Raw genomic sequence first — 19521 nt, forward strand, 5'->3', positions numbered from 1 at the left:
CATGGTCATGCTTGCCAGTCCCATTTTGGTAATAATCCCGTAAAATGGAAATTTCTGGCATCCACTGACCTAGACAGCAGGGGTTGGTAAATTTTTCCTGTAAAGGGCCAGATAGTAAGAAGTTTCATGCTGGCAGGCTATACTCAGCAATGCTGTTGCAGACAAAAGTTACAGATGACGGTTCATCAATAGATGTTCATGGTCAGACTTTGCCCACCTTTGACCTACAGGGTCCCCAGGATGCCATGCCAACCTCTGAGCACACAGGAAGTAGTCACCTAGGATAAGGATGCCACCCTCTGTGCAGAGGATGTGGGAAGGAAGGCAGGGCTGGGGTGAGTTTATCGTCCTAACTTCTGCTTACAGAGTCATTGCTGATCATTTCCTTGAAGCTGAATGACAAAGGTGATGGGCGGCGTCGCACTGTGAGCTTGGTGACTGACCAGTGAATCACTCAAACTGGCCCCCAAGAGAGACAAGAACATCCAGCAGAACATAGCTGGACTCGTGGCTTCCTCCCAGAAAGAACGCCACCAGTGACTTGAGTGGAGCACAGAGACCCCCAAAAGGAAGGAAGGCAACATTCTGAGGCACACTCAGGAGGTGAGAGAGAAACAGGAGAAGACAAGACCCTGGATCAAGGTGGAAGCAGCCTTTTTCTCGGGAAGACTGAGTCACAGCTGTGGCCACACGTGACGGTGACTGTTGCATCAGAAGTCTGTCCTCACCAGCTGTTGGGTTGGAGCCCACAGGAGCGGGCGCCCGAGGGAGGAGCATCTTTGGAAGCTGCATGGAATTCGGTGACCTTTGCTGCGGAACATCCCTTCTCTACTCATCGTTCACCTCACGGCACATTCTGGCACTGTTCTTTCAGGCGGACCGGTCGCTTGGGTCTAGCTGGAGGTTTGAGCTTGCAGGCACAACACCCGTGTTATTTGTAGCCTTTGATCCGCAAATATTTATTCGGCTTCTCCTACTGCTGGACGCTACGCTAGTGTTGGGTTTTCGGACACAAGCAATGCAAGATGCAGGAATGAATACAAGTCATGGCAACAAGATCTTGCCTGGCGGGTCGGTCTGGACAATCACATCCTGAAGGTAAATGGTGGGAACACGCTGGGACCGAAGGAAACAAGGCCGGACGTTTGGTGTGTCGTTTACCTGCTGCAGGATAACAAATCACCCCGCAGCCTAGAGGTTTGAACGGGACTACCTCCTGCTTTCTATAGGCCAGGAATCCAGGACTGGTTGAACCAGGCTCTCCTGGCTGAGGTCGTTCCATGCGGTTCCATTTTATCTATGGGGGGCGGGGTGTGGCTCGAGTTATCTCACAGTTCAACCGGGAATGTTTCCAAACCCACTCGCGTGATCGTTGGCGGGTCTCCGTGTCTGCCGGCTCTAGGTCAGAGACTGTAGTTGCTTGCCGCATGGCTCTCTTCCTATGGCTGTCAAGATGGCAGCCCCCTTTCCGAGTGAGCAAGCTAAGAACGAAAGAGAGAGTATTGCTATGAAGAGTGAAATCATTTTATGACCGATCTTGGGAAATGACACCATTGCCTCCTCCATACACTGCTGGCCACGCAGACCAACCCTGGTGTGATATGGGAGAGGGCTTCACAGGCGTGTGACAGCAAGCAGGTGAGATTCCCTGCAGACTGTCTCGGAGGCTGGCTGCCACACCTGGCTTAGCATTAGAATGAACCCATCTCCAGGCACTTTTCCGGCCTAGCTGCCAGAAGGTATCCTGCTTGAAAACGGATCAAGAGCTGTCCATGTCACGGGGAACAGTGACAACGTGCACCTGTGAGCAATCTCAAAGGTGAACTAAAGGTCAGCCTATCATGTCTCTGCTCTTTGGGGGAGGTAGCGTAAACCCACACACAGCAACGTCAATGTACGATAAGAACATTCACTCTTTCTAGGGCCGCCTGGGTGGCTCAGTCAGCTAAGCATTTGCCTAGGCCCAGGTCATGATCCTGGGCTCCTAGGAGGGAGTCCCATGTCAGGTTCCCCGCTCAGCAGGGAATCTGCTTGTCCCTCTGCCTCTGCCCTTCCCCTACTCCCCCTCACTTGTGCTTGCTCTCTCTCTCTCAAATAAATAAATAAAATCTTAAAAAAAAATTAACTTTTTGGCAAGTGAGAAAACACCCACGGGCATGTAGACTGCATGTGTGGCAAGGGAGGAAAATAGGTAAGAACAGAAATTGGGAAATTGGAAAATAACCTGTTAGGGAACTCTAAGATGCTGGTATGGGTAGAAAAAATAATCTTCATCAGTCATAAACAGAGTAGACAAAGTAGCATAATATATATAAGAAAAAAAGTACTATTTGGAAAGTTCGCCTAGGTCATGAGAGTGTTTGTGTCCACTTGTCAGACAAATGCTCTGGCTTTGGGATCGTGAATGTCTGAATAATCACACTCCTTAAGACCCACATGTGGCTCCTGGGGACCAGAGCAGAAGAGTCTGGTAAAACAGGTCTGAGCTTCCCATACAGCCTCCCGTGAGTTAGATCCCGCTGAATGGGACAGCCATTTTCCCCAGCCTGGTGCCTTCGTCTCCCTCTGTACTTCCTATAGGGTGGTGAATGGGGACATACGCACGCTATCAGCGGAAGGATTGAGATGGGCTCCTCTGAGGGCCCCATACACCCTCTCTCTACTGAGTGGAAAGTTCCCAGAGCAGCGCAAGGAAGCCACACGTGCATCCGAGGGTCACTGCCACGAATGTGTCCCCAAAGATGGTGCTCAGCAGGGCAGCTTAGCCTGAGAGCAGGCACAAAGGCCAGGAGGTATCTCCAGGGATTACGGGTGTCCAGGAAGTTCTCAGCAAACAGCTGAGTCACTGCTACTAGATCTCACCTGATGAAATGCCCCCCGTGGAGAGGGTGTTTTGTGTTGTGAACTTGAAATCACAGCTGAAGCCAATTTTAGGGAATTTACTTGCAATCCAAAATCCTGAGAAGTTCCCTGGGTTAGACATTGGTTCAACTTAAGGCAGTGTTAGTTTCCTTCCCTGTTTTTATCAGAACTAGATATTCCCCGGTGAAGAGTAGTTGTTAACCATTAAAACCTGCCATCGGTTCCTGGAAGTTGAGCACACAAAAAATGACTTTCAGTAGAGACACAAACGGGGTGGAAAACTTTGGAGGTGATCAGGATAAAACACGAAGAGGCTCCAGGGACCTGGGGACAAGATGGGGACCCCAACAACAGATGCAGAAAATTTTTTTCATAAAAAGAGATCAAAATTTAAATTTCAAATTCAATCTGGGTCCATCCTTGTCTAACACTGTCCAACATTTCATTGGCACTGTATCATATCAAGTTAAGGTTCCCAAAGTTCAGTGTATCTTCTAATTACCTGAAGGAACTTTTAAAAATTTCAAGACTCTATCCCTAGAGATGATCACATAACAAGGTTGGGAAAGGGCCCAAGTTTTTGTACTTTTAACAGATGCCCCGGGTGTTTGAAGTATGGAGTCCAAGGGTCATGTTTAGGGAAATATGATTGAGAGAAACCATGTGAGTGTGTTTGATGGGAAGCTGTAGTCAAAGATGCTTTGCAGGAAGGTGAGGAGAAAGTGCTGTGATTATCCAGCGAATTACGGAATTTGGAAAAGTCTCAAAGAGTCATCACACCTTGAGTCAGGTCCAGGGACTATTGTTAAAAAAAAAAAAAAACAACTTAGGAACACTTTTGGGTAACCAGGCCAAGGCACGTTCCACCATCACCTTTGTCACGTGCATCATTTAGTTGTGAGAACTTGGTCTCTGTGTGCAACTGTAATGAATACAATGCTCATGTTCACAGCTCACTTTCTCTGTTAATTAGATACATTCTTAATCCCTAGGGTTTTACAAAAATCTTTTCAATGTGAGATTGTGAAATAGTGTTTTGGCATGAGCCCTGGACACATTTGCACCTCATCAATGAGAACTGTTAATTATGAAAGAGAGGAAAATCCCAAAGACCATTTGAGGAGGAATTCTGTTGGCCAGAGTAACTTAAAGAATCAACTTCTCTTTGCTCTAAATGAAATAACATATAGTATAGATCCCAAGAAAGAGAAAAAACAGCCTTGTTGGCAGCTGAACCGCTATGTTCCTAGGTGAGCATATAGAATGGTCCAAGATTATAAATAATTTGTGAACAAGGCCACTCCAAGTCCACAGAGAGAACAAGACAGAGACAAATGCCTCTCTCCTACATAAAACCTCTCTGTACCTTCTTTCTCAACACGAGTGATTCTTACCAGCTGAAACTCTGGTCTACCTTCTCTCAGATAAAACTTAAGACACCCAATCACCAAGTTATCTCCACTTGCTGATAGTATTCAATTCAGAATTCCATGCCCCTTTGCTAAACCCTCCCCAGAATCACTCAGAGCAAGCCCAAATCCTGTATGTCTCTCCCAGCAACTTCTTACTGATGTCTAACAAGTTCAATAACCCTAATGTTCAGGTATAGGTGTGTACCTGATGGTAGTTGGACCAGGAGCTTTAACAAATGGGCTCCACTGAGATTTGGCCATGACCCTTGCTGTTGTAAACCAGAATCCTTGAATTGGGAGTCATGGAACATTCGAGAACCCTTGAATTTCCACGGGCTCAGGGCCACCTTGCTTGCAATGATGAAGTCAGTGTCATCCTAAATATGAGCTTCAACTCCTTCATTGATCCTCTCAGTTTGGGGTTTATTTTGGTCCCTAGGCTTCTAACGTCCTAAAACAGAGAGCTCTTATGAACTACTTGGCCAGCCTCTGGCTTATTGATGAGGGCTTGGACCCGATATTCCATCACTAGAGCTTGGCTCTTGGTAGGGTGTGTTTAGAAGTCTTCTCAAACCAGCACGTAGGAATACATCTCAACATGTTCTGTGTTTTCAGTATAACATATGGACATTCCTCCCATCTTGTCTCTGTGAGCTGAGAGCCGTTTTGCTTAGTTGCATTTGCCTGAAGCTGGGGTTTAGAAAGTCTCAGTTGGTCATGACTGCTCTTTGAGCAAATTCTAGAGACATGTGTTTGCAAATGCCTCATTTGCACTGAACGGGGCTGGATGAGGTCCTTGCAGGCTGAGTCTACATCTACACATCAGTTTACAGTAGATATCAACTGTTTCATGCACTTGTTATTTTTTAAAAGATTTTTATTTATTTATTTGAGAGAGAGAGAGAGAGCGAGCAGGAGAGGGGAGACTGTCAAAGGGAGAAGAAGACTCCCCATGGAGCTGGGATCCTGATGCGGGACTCGATCCTGGGACTCCAGGATCATGACCTGAGCTGAAGGCAGTTGCTTAACCGACTGGGACACCCAGGAGCCTTCTCTTATGTTTTTTAATTAAAACATGCACACATCTCTCTAGATGGCCTATTTCATGACATACAAATTGGAATTATTGTGCCCACTTTGGGGAACATTTGACATGAAAATCTTGTTTATGAGAGAAAACCAGAACAGAAAGAAACAAAATCTAAAGTATCCTATGAAACAGATGCAATTTCAGTTCTAGAAGTGCTCCCAGAATGATTCTTCCGGCAATGCCAATGAAAAATGTGCAAAACTTAAAACTCTCTCGCCTTCCTATTTGTGCACTTTCTTTCCCCAGCTCCTCCTTCTCATGAACCATTAAGATGACCTTAATGCCCACAAAAAAATTGCAACCTCCCTGTGAAACAGCTTCCAATACTTCCTGATCCATGGACCGTACCCCACGTCTGTTTTCATCCCCAGGCTGTTAATAAAGATCTCTGAATTCAAGGATCCTATGGATAGTGAGACTGAAGAACTCAGATTTGTTGGGCACATAGCCTTTCCTGACCATTACCAATCAGACCTTTATTTGGTGATACCAGAAAACAAAAACACTTGACTTGAGACTATTAGCTGGCATGACCCTGAAAGGAATGTAAAGCTTGATAAACCAGTAAATAAATAAAGGAACAACCATATTGGCCAAAGGAGGGGACCCTTATCATCATGATGAGTTTGCGTTTCTGCTCAAGAGAGCTTCAGGGAGAATATCCAAGATCAGAGTCATCAAGATGCCTTTTCCTGTCTCTGCACCCCATGGTGACAAGTGGATGGGCAAATTGCAGCCAGCACAGCTAGGAAGAAAAATGCAATCAAGACAGGAGGTATGGATCCAAAACTGTGGGCTAGGGACGAGGGACTATTGTCCCTACTGGGGGAGTTTAGAATGGGTGGTGGAGAAGGGAGCTGACAAATTTCATTTACTCCCTGAGACCACCCACAGCAGCAGAGACTGTAGCTTCTCTCACAGTTCTCTTCGTTTATGTTTCTCCTTCTTATTGTGGGGGCACGTGCAGACACACAAGGTACCATTTTTCTCTTTGAAGTGAACAGCTCAGTAGCCTTCAGCACATGCACGTTGCCATGTGGCTACCCCCACCAGCCCCCTCCGGAACTCTTATCTGCTGAAACTCCAAGTCCATTAAATGACTCCCATCCCCTCAGTTCCTGGAAACCACCATTCTAATTTCTATATCTGGGCTTTTGACTACTGTAGGGACTCACCGATGTAGCATCAGAAAGTGTTTGTCTTGGTGAGACTGGCTTCTTTCGTTGAGTATAATGTCCTCAAGAATCATTCATGTTGTAACATGTGACAGAACTCTTTTCTTTTTTAAGACTGAATAATACTCCACGACGTGTATATATCACATTTTGCTTATTCATTCATCCAACTCTGGGTGCTTTACCTTTTAGCTATTGTGAATCATGCTGCCGTGAATATGGGTGTACACGGGTCTCTCAGAGACCCTGCCTTCGCCTCTCTAGGCTATCTCCTCAGCAGTGGAATAGCTGGGCCGTTTACATCTTCTTAATAGTCTGCGGCTACGGCCAGCCGCCACCACGCAGATGAAGACAGAGTGGGCTTGATGTGACGGCGAGTAGACAGCAGTGGTGCCTGTGGGGATGCGGTTCCGGGTGCACATGCCATGTTGTCATGTCCCTGAGTGGATTCTAGGTGCAGTGGATGGACAGTTCCCATACAACCTGTCAGGCTGCCGCTGCAGGAGCCTGCTTCACCTCTTTGCCTCAGTGTGTGTATGTGTGTGTGCGCGCGCGCGCATGCACGCAGGTTTATTTGGGGTTTTTTTGCGGACCTGCTTATCTTTTGGAATGGCAGTGTGATTTTTTTCAGTAAGAAGGGCAGCCTGGAAATGTTGGGGGGAAATTCTTCTGGGGGGACCTGACACCCAAAGAGGATGTCCTCTTCTCCAGAGGAATGATTCTGAGGCACATCCACATCACCCTTGAGCATCTGCAGCAAGTCTGTGCCCCATCCCGCAGTGGTAGGAGCCCAGTAGTGTGAGGACAGTCCCCCCACTTCCAACTCAACACTCAGCATCTTGCAATTTCCTCCCAAACAAACCACCTGTGCCCAAGCTACGGGTTCTGCTCGAGGATGAACCCAAAAGAAGCTGACAGTCAAAATCCCCACCTGTTCCCATGGCTGGGTAAGAATTGCCAAAATATTATATACATAAAAGGCAAAACAAGGCAGCATTTTGGGTCTTTGGTTTTAGGTTTTTGGTTTATTAACCTTCCAGAATTTAGAGCTTCTGATTTTTATGTGTTTATTTATTTATTTGGGGGAATAGAGTTCTGTCAGTTCATTACACAGAAGAAATCGTGCTTTTCCTTAGCGTTTCCTTTTCAAAGCTGGGGAGGAAACGTAATAGAAAAATTAGAAATATGCAGAGAAATCTAACAGATGAAAAATGTCCCTGTGTACTTATTACCAACCAAATAAAAGTGGATAGCCACAGATTTAATGTCGGTGATGGCCAGGTTTTACGCTGTTTCTGAATTCACGACACAGACACAACCTTGAGATTTGCCTAAATCATAAATTTATCAAATTCCCAGAGTCACTGGGGTATTTTTTGGTTAGGCTGTAATTGCTCACCAGTTGATATTTCACATCTAATTAGCTTGGTTTCTTTCAGAGTGGTGGAAACCTCAGAGCAGTCATAGACGCTGGAAAACTTATTTATTATGTGCATCTACATTTTGAAATGAAAAGGTCATATGATAAAAATGGTTGATCTTAATAAGCTCTGCTTAATTTCATATTTCATCATCTTTGAGATATCCCAGGAGGGAAACGCCAAGGAAACTCTTAATGGTTATGATTGTGATGATTTACGTTTCAAATTATAATAATTCTCCTCATTTTAGACCACTTATTTGACATGCTCATAATAGGGGTACTTTCTGAGACTACTTGGAGTTTTAATAAGCTAGGTTCATTTCAGCCTATTCCTGAATTTTGTACCAAATCATGGTAAGAAAGTAATAATTCATACTTTTTTTTTCCTTTTGGTTTCCATTGGATATGGACTGAATTTTGTTCCCCCCAAATTCTCATATTGAAGCCCTAACCCCCAGTGTGACAGTATTTGAGCCTTTAGAGAGATAATGAAGGTCAAGTGAGGTCATCAGGGTGGCGTCCATATAAAAAGAGACAGGCACCAGAGCACAGGCTTTCTCTCTCTCTCCCCAAGTACACAGAGAGGTCATGCAAGGACACAGCAAGAAGCAGCCATCTGCAAGCCATAAGGAGAGCTGTCACCAGGAAAGAGCCCTACTCACACCTTGATCTTAGACATCTAGCCTCCAGGATGGTGAGAACACAAATGTCTGTGGTCAGTCACCAGCCTCTGGCATTCTGTCATGGCAGCCTGAGTGGGCCAAGGCCCCATCACTCCCGAAAGGCGTGTTCCTGGGCACAGATGATCTTATTCAGCTCTGTATCCCCTAAAGCTCTAGGACGAGGTCTTCAATGGCACAGATCGTCAGTGGATGCTTACATATTGCATTTAGGTCTATCTGAGAACTGTCTGTGGAGAGCATGCCGGTGTGTGAGCTCCACGTCTGGAGGACAAGCAAGTCCCAGACCTCCCTGTTAGAGGCCTTGCTTCCAACCATGAGTGGATGTGGGACTTGGGTATTGTACACACAGCACACAGCCAGAGCAGGGCACCGGAGAACAGACAGAAGGATCCACTTATTTTGTGGTAGGATTTCTCCTGAAGAGTCACATGTTTCAATACTTCTGATTACATCAATGCTCCCGTCAGTGCAACTACCACAGGGGAAAGCCAGTCTGATCCTAGCAGGGCCAGGAATGTGTCGGAGGTGGCCTCTCCCATGTCACTGTCCCTCCAGCATACCCACCTGTGGTCCTCGATCCTTAGACAGCCTGCCGACACTTGTACTCAACCCCGCCGCAGAGTTCTGGGCATTGAGTGTAGCATGGTCTCTCTTTGCAGCTCCCTCCCATGGGGGTGCTCCATCTAGGCTGGGTCGTGCCACCCGCCTTCTACCCCTGCCTAGGCCTCCCTCCCAGAGGAGCAGAGTGGGACACAGGAAGAATCCCATGACCTGAATTAGCAGCCACTTCTGTCTTGAACATGAAAGGCTCCACACGTGACTGAGCAGGGACCGCCTCAGTGTCCAGGAAAGGCAGAATGCAGCAACCTGCTCCTCTTCTGAGACAGCCCCTTCCTTTGGCCCAGGTCTCCGCTGGCCGTCTGAACATCATCTCTTCAAATGCTGAAACAGGAAGACTTGGGGGCCCCTGTTGTCTCTGATGTCTTCACCACCACCTGCTGGATTTTCTCAGCTCTCAGAAGTTGTGTTGAACATGATCAGAATCTGTCTGCTAGGGAAACAAGTTGGGCAGGGCTGAGCATCTAAGTCCTCTGCCACTTTAGCCTGAAGGACATCTAGAAATTATTTCACTGATACATTAAGGACATTATTAGAGTTGAACACAGGTACAATCAGAGTGCCACAATGGCCCGACCACTCTCCACCTCCCCTGGGATCACTTTGCCACATACTCGGGGCTCAAGAGGAAAGAAAGAAACAAAGCAAGAGAAATAAAAGGAGGAGTGCCATTTTACAGCAAGAAAATTCAAATAAAAGTCTACAGAAGATAAAAATTAACAACTGTGGTCCCACAGCATAACCTTACATCAAGTGGAACCAAGTAAATGAATGACCTTTTTGGGTCCCATCTGAAAGCATAGAGCACGATCTGGGGGAAGAATTGAAGGTCAAACTCTTTCGAGTGATGATAAAAGAATAGTAACTTTGAGTCTCCAGGATCAATGAGTGGAGGGTTGTGAACATGAGAGGAAAGGGTTCAGAAGGACTGGGGAGAGAAAGGAGCCCAAACCCACCCACGAGACACCATCAGGGAAAGAACTCACTGTTGCCACTGCATTTCCAAGGACCAAAATCTCAGCTACACTGGCTTGAGCTCTGTCCATCCCAGCAAGCAAACAAAATGGTTTTCTTTCCAGAATGATCCTCTGATAGCCATGAAAGGGCTGTAAAATTTCTACACTTATTACCTTATGTTGCCAGTGCTTTGGGGTAATGACAGAAGAGGGAACTCATCCAATGTAGGGCAGACACTGAGAAGGAGAGAAAGCAGAAGCATCAGGTATGTGAGGACAGGTGAGCACACAGGTCAGTGCTATCAGGGCTCTGGGAGAGAACAGAGGAAGGTCATTGGGAATTCCCAAGGGGCCGTACTCACTTTTTATGGTTGCTGGGACAAATCACCACCGTTTTAAGCACATACTCATTACCCCACAATTCTGAAGGTCAGAGGTCTTCCTGAACCACAGTCAGGGTGTGGGCAGGGCTATGTTCCCTCTGGAGTCTCAGGGGAGAATCCATTCCTCATCTTTTCCAGTTTCTAGGGATGCCCGCATTTATTGTCATAAGCGTGTCTGTATGGTCCCTTTTGCTGTGTAAATTAACATATTCACAGGTTCTTAGGATTAGAATGTGGGCATCTTTAGGGTCCATTGTTTTCGCCAATCACAGAGAATTTCCCAAAGTACACTAGATTGGGTTGATAGGCATCCGATTTAATTGAAGATGATTTAACGTCTCTGGGTTACAACAGAGGTGCCACAGTAAACACATATGGGTATTTTTGAGGAGCCAGAGAACATGTGATGTGAATGGGCTGTCCTAGAATTTACCACCCATGTCCACACCCGAGAGCAGACTGTGCTCTCCTAGTAACTCTCTGAGGTGGGCATTACCACTTTCCTGATGCAAACATGCCCGAGGGGAAGAGACTGGAAAAATATTTGATTAAAGATATTCTGTGGAATGAAAAGACATTTAAGAAGAGCGAGTCAATGTTTACATTTGTCCATATGTGCATGCCTTGTCTACATGCGTATTCTATTTTTGTATACTTACGGTATCTTAAAAATAACTTGTATTCTATGTGTTCCATTGAAATCTTGTCACGTGGGTGCACCTGGGTGGCTCAGTCAGTGAAGAGTCTGCCTTCGGCTCAGGTCATGATCCCAGGGTCCCGGGATGGAGTCCCACCTCGGAGTCCCTGTTCAGTGGGGAGCCTGCTTCTCCCTCTACCCCTCCCCTCCACTCGTGCTCTCCCTCTCTTAAATAAATAAGTAAAATCCTTATTGCATGGGGTACTGGATGATGTGCATAAGCAATGAATCTTGGAACATGAAAAAAATAAAATTAAATTAAGATGTTAAAAAAAGTAAAACAAAATAAAAAAAATCTGTCACGTATACTTACACGCAGGATCCATTACACATTGGAGTCACTAATACTGTGACAGGCTACGTGAGCTTCACCGGCAAATCTACACACAAATTTATACACAACCTTTTCTGCTTCTGGCTTCCCTCACGTAATAGGGCTTTAAGAAGATTCCATCAGGTCAATGAAGAGCCTTTTATGGACCGCATACTGTTTCTTGTTCATTTGTTTCTCTTTTCTGTCTCCCCCTCTCAGCTAAGATCTTTTATCTTTCCATTTGATTGAACAATGTTTGCCGTTCTTGGCACATTTTATAAAAGCTGCTTTAAGTCAGTCTTTGACCGATATTTTCAACACATGTCCCATTTTGGCACTGACGTCTATTGAACGCCTCTTGCTGTGTAGCTGATACGTTTCTGGTTCTCCATAGGCTGAGTAATTCTGGATTGTATTCTGGGCACGTTAACTATTATGCTAGTGAACTTTTGAGTCTTTTCTAAAGCCTCTGGAGAATATTGATATTCGCCGATATTAAAAAATGATTGAAGAAGGCAATTCAGTCACACAGAGTTGACGCAACACTTCATGGAATGGGAGGTCTCCCTTCAGAGAACTGCACAACGGGTCGGAAAGCAGGAAGTTTTCATAGGATAAAGAATAAGGAACAAGGACGTTAATGTAGCATCCAGAGTAGCTTGGGCAGCTGGGGGCTGGCTGAGTGGATATACTGTGTTTCTGGCCAAGTGGAGTGTTTATGGGGACACGGAAGTTATCTGCGTATTGGTTTGCTAACATGGCACTGTGGGCAGGAGCGGGTCCATCTGAGGTCAAGAAATGTCTTTCAGCCCTGCTCCGGTAGACGGCCACTGTCCAGGCTCTCAGTCATGTCCAGTCCTCCAGGGCTCTGCTATGAACGCCTGTTCCGTTCTCCACAGCCCGCGTAGCACTGTTATGATCCGAAGCGAGGTGTGTGAGTGACATTGAGTCTGGGACCTCAGCAGGGGCCTAGCCCTTAGCTCAGTTCTTAACACTCTCCTGTCTGCTGCTTTAGGTAAGACCCATGAGTATGTGCCTAGAGGTTGAGCCCTGGAATAAGTGAACCACTCCTGGGGCTGCTTTTCTAAAGTCAACTCTTTGCACAATCTTCTCAGTTCTCTCTAGGTCCTTAAAGTTCTCCTTTGGAATCCTGAAAACCTAGAGTTGATTTATCCTACTGTCCTCTGTACTTCCCCAATGGTGCCCACAATTAAGGCCAATGTCACAATTGTGACACGAGGGCACAAAACAAAGAGACAAAGATATCCATGCACTTTCCAAGGTCAAAACTCCTCTGATCAATGAGGAAGGTGATCTCCCTTGTAGATTAGGCCCCCGTGGGCCCACTGCTGTTGTGCCTCTGGGAGACATCTTTGTTGCTCCTTGAACTTGAACTGGAGAGTTTCTCTTGGGGGTCTTTGTCTGCCCTGGTGCCTATGCTGGGTCTCTGGCTACAAGAGGTAGTGAGGTTGCTGTCAGTTTAAATGGAACTCCAAATTCCGGTCCTCCTCGCCGGTCCTCCTGGTCCCACTTACCTTCTGGGGCTCTCAGACCACTGACCCCTGTGTTCAGTCCAGTCTCACAGCTGCACACACGAGGGTAGGCAGTGTGGAGGGTGCCTCCTCCGAGTCACCAGGACCTGGACCCCTGATTCCAGTTCCTCACCCCAGTCTCCACACACCAGGATTCAAATAATCGCTGTCTTCTAACTGGAGATGCACTTGATGGGGTTTTTCAGATGTATCACTTAACTTGTTGCTCATCTGATACTCATTATCCCACCACTTTCACCAAGGAGGAGACTCAGGCAAAGAGCCTGAGCTGCAGCTGATTACGTCACAGAAGAGGGTCAAACCTCTACCCTCAGATTCTGAGTTAGCAACTTCAGGGCCCTCCCGGAGTTCATTATAAGCGGTATAATCAGCGGAGGCACCTATGGTCGTGGGACCAAGATTCTCCTCCGGGGACGAGAAGTCATACGTTTTACATAAAATATTATTTTCTTCCCCTGGATTTGAATTAAGATGATGGGGATTTCAGTGGGAAATGGGTAAAGTCCAAACAAATAATTACTTGTGGAAAAATGTCTGTGTGTATTCTCCCTCAAACCTATCAATATATGCATCAAGATAAAAGGATAACCACTATCGCACTCTACTTTTCAGATCTTGGTATTTATGTATTTATTCTTCATATATCTGTATGGTTTTTCCTTAGGGAACTTTATAATGAAAAGTATCAAGATCTCTAGTTGAGTTTACCAAACCGTATTTCTCTAACAGAAAATATTGTTTTATTTCCTTGGGGTCTGATGAAAAAACATGAAATGAGATCTTATTTTTCCTTTATAGAAAAAAAATATTGGTGGGATGGCTAATCATAATTATAAAACTTCTGAAACAGAATACTGAAATCAATGAAGACATATATTCTAATTTTTGGAGGTACATAAACCTTCCTAAGCACCATCTTTTCATATTGAGAAGTAGGGATTTTATACTTTCCTACTAAAGTTGAAAATGGAAATTCCTTTTTTAAAAACTCTGAAAATGAAAGACCTCTCACCAGAACTCCCCTGATGGAACTTGCTGGAGGCATCTGGTGTCTCTGAATTTTAATAATCTCTTTATGAAAAAGTTTTCTTTTTTATCACCCACACGGAATAGGAGCATTTGTTTTCAATCTTGCATGCCCCGTGCAAAACCAGAATAATAAACCCGGCGTCTCTGCATTCCGCCCGAGGCTTAGCGAAGTCCGCCCTGCACACCCTCCCTGCCTTTTGATAAACACCCCTGGGAGGCTGCTTGCACACCTTGGAGGCTTCCAGGGCTGGTCTTTGCGGTTTCCCTTTCCTTTCTGAAAGGATGAAGCTGAAAAATGTATTAGAGGAGGAAAAGGAAGAGATCTGGCTAAAGGTTATGTAAGGGAGTATCAAATTTGGCACCAGAGGGAAGAAAACTCGAAAGAGTTCAGAAGAGTGTTTGTCCAAATAAACCTCTTGTCTTTACAACATAAGTAACAAGGAACAGTCCCTCACCTTTTCTCTTCATGTGCTGGGGGAAAAGCATCATCCTCGGGATGGTGACCGTGCAGAGGAGACTGTCGTCTGAGAGAGTGGGAGCCAGTGGCCCGCACACCCCTCGCTGCCTCCTCACCCTGGTGGCACCGTGTCTCTTGCCCCGGCCAGAAAACATCCCAGTAAGAGCAAGTGCAAAGGGTTTGGAACAAATCTATCCATGTAAATCTATTTCCAGGTGGTTATGTTCTCCGTTGCAAGTTCCTATTTCTGCCTCCTAGACAACACGGCTGTCATGACAGAACGGAACATGCAGGACAATGAAACTGCTGACCGTCCAGCAGATGTGAGTAGTGCCATTGTATCTGCACCTTAATTCAAGTAAATTAAAAAGAGAGAAAATGGGGAACCTGGGTGGCTTAGTGGGTTGGGCCTCTGCCTTTGGCTCGGGTTGTGATCTCGGGGTCCTGGGATTGAGTCCTTTGTCAGGCTCTCGGCTCATCAGAGGGCCTGCTTCCCCCTCTCTCTCTGCCTGCCTCTCTGCCTACTTGTGATTTCTCCCTCTGTGTGTCAAATAAATAAATAAAATCTTTAACAAGAGAGAGAGAGAGAGAGAGAGAGAGAGAGGGAGAATGCATCTGAGTGCCAAACTAGGTGTCTCCAAAAAGTTCTTTCTAATAGTAACATTCTGTGATTCTAGAAAACTATTAGGAGTGATATCTAACCCAAATTATAGTGCATGTAACCAGGGGTCCCCGGGTGGCACAGTCAGTTAAGCATCTGACTTGGCTTCAGCTCAGGTCATGCTCTCAGGGTCGTGGGATCGGCCCACGTGGTGCCCCTCACTCAGCGGGGCATCTGCTCCTCTCTCTCCCTTGGATCCCCACCCCCTGCTCACTCACTCTCTCTATCAAATAAAGCAATAAAATCTTCAGAAAATTAGTTAATTAATTAAGGAGGAATTAAGAAAAACAACTCAGACTTCTGCTTAGACATTCAAAATGCAGTACTACGTTTTACTGAGCCCTTGTGGTGATCATGCAATTATGACATATACGACATTTATGAAGGACGTGGGTAGAGACGGGCACCATGCCTGTTGCATCAGATGTCATTCCACTGCTGTGCAGAGAGATGAAGATGCTTGTTTACTGAGGGTGCCCAGGACACGGGTTTGCTGGGACAAGAGCCTAGGGCTCTCGGGAGACAGAACTGGGACCCGTCCAGTCTGCACGCACCCGTCCACATGGACAGTCATTTGTTGGTGCCGTTATTTCTGAACATTACAGGAAAAACTCCTTTTTTTCTTGATTATTATAAAGTTACTTTAGGGAATTTGGAAGTAAAAGAGAGAAAAACTAATTAACCCACATCTCACTCTCTTGTTAAGCCATTGGTGATAATTTGATGATTTGGTGCATTTCTTACAAGTGACTTTCTGTGAAAACAAAATATATGTACGCACAGACATGTATGTGTATATATGTATATATATGGGCACAGAAAGAAATTTATACTTTGAAACCAAAGTGCTGTGTGTGTGTGTGTGTGTGTGTGTGTTTCACATCAGTACCCTAAGTGTTTCCTGTGTGAGCAGCTAGTGAATATCAAACTCAGAAATGGGAGCCACTGCTGCCGTGGGTGTGGGTCCGCAGGCTCGGGAGCCGGAACCCTGTACCATTGGTATGTGAACCACCTGCTGTCGGCCCCATTAAAGACCTCCTATTTCTTTCTATGCCCATTTACACCCCCACGGGGGTTTCTGGTTTAAAGTCAGGGAGGTGGGCGCCTGGGTGGCTCAGTGGGTTAAGCTGCTGTCTTCGGCTCAGGTCATGATCTCAGGGTCCTGGGATCGAGTCCCGCATCGGGCTCTCTGCTCAGCGGGGAGCCTGCTTCCCTCTCTCTCTCTCTCTCTCTCTGCCTGCCTCTCTGCCTACTTGTGATCTCTCTCTGTCAAATAAATAAATAAAATATTAAAAAAAAATAAAGTCAGGGAGGTGAGTCCATTGCATAGCTCTGCAGACTTACAATGCAGACCCTAAATGTATAGGCTAGCACATCTCAAAAGTACTATCTTTATCAAAATGAAGCCCAGAGCATGTTTTCATCATTCTTCCTTCTTCTTTGTTCCACTGACAACCATGAGCAACCTGGAGGCCATCAAGCTGCACAGAGGGGACATGGCAGAACTCCTGGATACTAAGAGAACTCTCCCACCACCATTGTCCTACACACTTGTGGAGTAGGAGGTTGAAAATTTAAAAAAAAGCATGGAAGAATGAAGACAACTGATTAAGTAACTTTTATGGATTTGGGGGCCAGTTTCTCAAGAGGACCCAAGAATACATAGAAAGAATAGAAAAATCACTCTTATTTGTGACACCACAACAAACATTTTACTTTCCAAAACAACAGAGCTTAGAAGGCAGCAAAGGAAAGATGAGCCCCAGAAACTCTTGTGTATTGACTTCTCCCAGCTTACCAGCTGCCCTGGTTCCTGTGCCCCTGATTATAGAGCAAAAGACAGAGTCTTCTCCTTAGAGGGCCACAAACATGATGGTGTTGGCCAAAACACTGCCCATGTACTCCCCCACCAGCACCCATGGGAGGTGCCACCTTCCTGCACCGTAGCCATATTGAATATGGTCAGCTCTTTTACGCGGCTATCAGCGTGTTGCGTGAAAAATACATCCTTGTTGCTTCCATCCCGTTTCCATTGTGATCAGTGGACTGGAGAGCCTTCCATGTGTCCATTGCCCATCTGGGTCTCTTCTGCAATTGCTCTCTGTGTGTTTACTCCTCTATCTGCGGCATTGTCTTTTTATGCATTTTTATAAAAAGAACAGTAATAACTATCTTCTGGACACTTCCTATGGCCCAGGCATAGTACTGAGGATTTGACAGACATGACTTAGTTGGATCCTCAAAACAACTCAGTGAAATAGAATAATCATCAGCTCACACTTTGCAGATACACACACTAAGGTGCAAGGAGGAGATATTGCTTGGCCAATATCACACAGTTAAGGGTTGCTCAGTGCCTGGCAAATAGGACAGTAGGTCCTCACTGAGTAGTGGCTAATATTGCGTCCTTCTTACTGCATCACTGTTCGCTCTCTCTCTTTCCCTCCCTGCCCTGCTCTCTAATTTTTTAAGATTTTATTTTTTTAGAGAAGTTTAGGTTCACAGCAAATTTGAGAGGAAGGCACAGAGGGTCCCCATATCCCCTTGCCCCACCATGCACAGCACCCTCCTCTAACGGCAAACCCCTCAGTACATTGGCTTTGATCGATGAACCTCTAGGGCTATGCCATAATCATGCAGGGTCCATGGCCTACATTAGGGTTCACGGTGGCCCTCCCGGACCTGTACGTGCTATGGGTCTGCACAAATATTTGTTGATATGCATCTGTCACTACAGTGTCATGCAGAGTATTTTCACTGCCCTAAAAATCCTCTGTGATCTGCTACTCATCCCTCACTTCTCCCACCCACTGGTGACCACTATCTTTCTGCTGTCTCCATAGTTTTGCCTTTTCCAGGAGGTCAGAGAGCTGGAATCACAGAGAATGTAAGCCTTCCAGATTGGTTTCTTTCACTCATAATGAATTTAAATTTCCTATGTGATTTTTCTGTCTTGATAGCTCATTTCGTTTTAGTGCTGAATAATATTCCATAGTCTGGATGGGAGGGTGTTTTTTTTTTTTTCCATTCACTGAAGGACGTCTTTGTTTCTTCTAAGTTCGGCAATTATGAATAAAGCTGTTATGAGAGGTTTTTGCAGGTCATGTGTACAGGCATAAGTTCTCAATTCATTTGCTCATTTGTGTAACTACCAAGGAGGATGATCGCTAGATCACACAGTAAGACAATGTTGAGTTTTGTAAGAAAACACCAAACTGTTTTCCAAAATGGCTGCACCCTACGGCATCCCCAGGAGCCGTGTCTAAGAACTTCTGCTGCTCCATATCCATGTTGGCATTTCGTGTTGTCGGTATTTAGCATTTTGACCAATCTGCTGGTGTGTAGTGGTATCTCATCATTTTATTTATTTATTTAAATTTTTAAAAAGATTTAATTTATTTGTTTGACAGACAGAGAGCACAAGTAGGCAGAGAGGCAGGCAGAGAGAGAGGGGAAAGCAGGCTCCCCACTGAGCAGAGAGCCCGATGCAGGGCTCGATCCCAGAACCCTGGGATCATGACTTGAGCCGAAGGCAGAGGCTTAACCCACTGAGCCACCCAGGCACCCCTCGTTGTTTCAAACTGCAACTCCCCAGTGACATCAGCTGTGCAACATCTTCTCTTAGGTTCATTTCCATCTGCATCCCTTCCTTAGTGATGTCTCTGTTAAAGACTTTTGCCCATTTTTAAAATAGATTGCTTGTTTTCATATTAATTTTAAGAGTTCTTTGTATATTTTGGATAGAAGTCTTGTATCATATATCGTTTGCAAATATTTTCTTCCACTCTGGCTGGCTTTTAATTCTCTTGACAGTGTCTTTCTTAGAGTGGAAGTTTTTAATTCTAATGAAATCCTGTCCTGTTATATCTCCAAAGTTATCTCCAAACACTGCACCATCTGGTTTTTCAAGAGTTCTACAGTTTAGGGTTTTACATTTTGATCTATGATCCATTTTGATAAAACTTTTGTCAAGGGTCCATCTAGATTCACTGTTTTTGCACAAGGGTGTGCACTTGTTCTGCCCCATGTGTTGAGAAGACACTCTTTGCCCCATTGTGTTGTCTTTGCTCCTTTGTCACAAATCAGTTGAGTGTATATATTTGGCTCTGAGTTGCCTTTTTAAGGAGATTTCAGGAGCACTTTGTACATTATGATCGTTAACCTGTTGTCGAGTGTACACGTTGCAAACGTCTTCTAGACTGTGGCTCG

The 19521-nt window shown here is 45.4% G+C and overlaps 1 long non-coding RNA gene across 3 annotated transcripts in view; it reads left to right on the top strand.

The window, feature by feature from the left end:
* The first annotated feature begins 909 nt into the window (after positions 1–909).
* Positions 910–19521, top strand: part of LOC308342968 — a 45742-nt gene continuing 27130 nt past the window's right edge. For 2 of the 3 annotated variants that reach the window (XR_013966829.1, XR_013966830.1), the window contains exons 1-2: positions 910–1098; positions 14867–14974. This is a non-coding gene — a long non-coding RNA (uncharacterized lncRNA). Of the gene's footprint in view, positions 1099–14866; positions 14975–16198; positions 18406–19521 lie in introns of those variants that run through there. The other variant, XR_013966831.1, reaches the window with a different exon arrangement.

This window comes from Martes martes (assembly GCF_963455335.1).
Source record: "Martes martes genome assembly, chromosome: 5".
NCBI classification, from domain to species: Eukaryota; Metazoa; Chordata; class Mammalia; order Carnivora; family Mustelidae; genus Martes; species Martes martes.